The 2,062-nt window shown below is 52.9% G+C and overlaps 1 pseudogene; it reads right to left on the reverse strand.

Annotated features, from left to right (window-relative positions):
* Positions 1-675: 675 nt before the first annotated feature.
* LOC103014436 (39S ribosomal protein L49, mitochondrial-like) lies at positions 676-1,121 on the reverse strand (annotated as a pseudogene).
* Between the last annotated feature and the right edge of the window lie 941 nt (positions 1,122-2,062).

The following is a 2,062-nucleotide window of genomic DNA, read 5'->3' on the forward strand; positions in this document are numbered from 1 at the left end:
TAAAGCTAACCATTTAATTCCCTGGAGCTGGAAACCCAGTCAGACCCAACTCTAATATGGAATGGAATACAGGTGACTGGCCTTTTTACCTCTCCATGGGTAAAGGAATGAGCCGAGGAGCTGACGTGCACTACATTTGGAACTGAAGACTTTCAGAACCCACGCCTGAGTCATGTTGTGCTCTCTGTAGACTCTACCAAGTTGGGTCTGACCTAGAGCAAGGGCTCAGTGATGTTTTGCAGCAGAGAGGGTCTGCGGGCATAGGAAGGAATGTGCCCAATGGGTCTGCCCTGTGTCACCTTCCTGTAAACTGGGCTGGGCTATTGCTTCCAACAGAGGGGCAGTCAACAACCTCTACAGCTTGAATACCTGAGTCCAAGGAGCTCCAATGAAGGGAAAGCAGGAACACGCCAAAGTTGGGGTGGGGGACTAACGCTCCCCCCTAGCTTGGCTGTTCCTGGTGGGTCTCCAATATTAGACAGCCCTCCCCCAGTGCTGGCACCTATACAGAGTCCCATTTCCTCCTTTATGCAAACAAGGCCTGCTCCAAGGCCCTCAGCCCCGGTCTCTGTACCCCTTTCTCCTAGCTGCCCCAACAGCCACTTCCCTCCTCCTGAGATCCCTGGGACTCCAGTCTCAGGGGGACGCTGGGCATGCGGGCTGCTCAGCTGGGCTTCAGAAGCCCTTCTCCAGGAGCCAGGCTTTGAGCTGCTGGTCAAAGTAGCCCTTGACCCGAAGGGTACCTGTCACCTCATTGACCTGGGTGATAGGTGTCTTCCCCAGCAGTGGGCTCAGAAAATCTTCCACCTCCTTCTGCAGGGCCCAAATGTCCCCCTCCACCTTCCGGATCACAGTCATCTGACGGTTTCCATGCGTGATGTCCTTGTAGACCAGATGTTGTGCATACAAGAGCACCGCACAAAGAAGGGCAGGTTGGGTGGGGGGTCTCTAGGAGTGGGATAATGTTCATGCTTTGGGGGCTTTGGGATGCTGGTGGGGGGTAACAGGCGCTCCACAAAATGGTATTCATCCACAGACTCCACGAAGCTGGGGTAATCAGGAGGCCCCTGGGTCTGGCTCAGTTGCTGTAGCCTGCAGCCCGGTGGGACACTGGTTCTCATCTGAAGATCTTTTAATGAACTTGATGAAATCCCATCCCCAGATATTCTGACTTGGTGCTATGGGGTAGGATCCGAGCCTGGGTATTTTTAAAACCTCCCCAGGGACTTCCCTGGTGGCCCAGTGGTTAAGAACCTGCCTGCCAGTGCAGGGGACACGGGTTCAAGCCCTTGTCCGGGAAGATCCCACATGCCACAGAGCAACTAAGCCTGTGCGCCACAACTACTGAGCCTGTGCTCTAGAGCCCACGAGCCACAACTACTGAGCCCGTGAGCCACAACTACTGAAGCCCGCGTGCCTAGAGCCTGTGCTCCACAACAAGAGAAGCCACCACAGTGAGAAGCCTGTGTACCGCAACAAGGAGTAGCCCCCGCTCACTGCAACTAGAGAAAGCCCGTGCGCAGCAATGAAGACCCAGTGCAAGGCTTCCCTGGTGGCGCAGTGGTTGAGAATCTGCCTGCCAATGCAGGGGACACGGGTTCGAGCCCTGGTCTGGGAAGATCCCACATGCCGCGGAGCAACTAGGCCCGTGAGCCACAACTACTGAGTCTGCACGTCTGGAGCCTGTGCTCCGCAACAAGAGAGGCCACGACAGTGAGAGGCCTGCACACCGCGATGAAGAGTGGCCCCCACTTGCCGCAACTATAGAAAGCCCTCGCACAGAAACAAAGACCCAACACAGCCAAAAATAAACAAATAAATAAAGTAGGTGACTTTAAAAAAAAAAAAAAAGACCCAATGCAGCCAAAAATAAATTAATTAATTAACCAAAAAATAAATAAAAGCTCCCCAGGTGATGTTAATATTTGGCAGCTGGGGTCAAGATTTCTCTGAGCTCCGACAGTCTAAGTGATGCACAAAAACACGTGTAACATACACACACATTAAACCCCTTCACATATCAACACTCTTCATGATCGTTCACACTTCTAACTCAAATATT

The sequence above is a fragment of the Balaenoptera acutorostrata genome, chromosome 5 (genome assembly GCF_949987535.1).
Source record: "Balaenoptera acutorostrata chromosome 5, mBalAcu1.1, whole genome shotgun sequence".
In the NCBI taxonomy this organism is placed as follows: Eukaryota; Metazoa; Chordata; class Mammalia; order Artiodactyla; family Balaenopteridae; genus Balaenoptera; species Balaenoptera acutorostrata.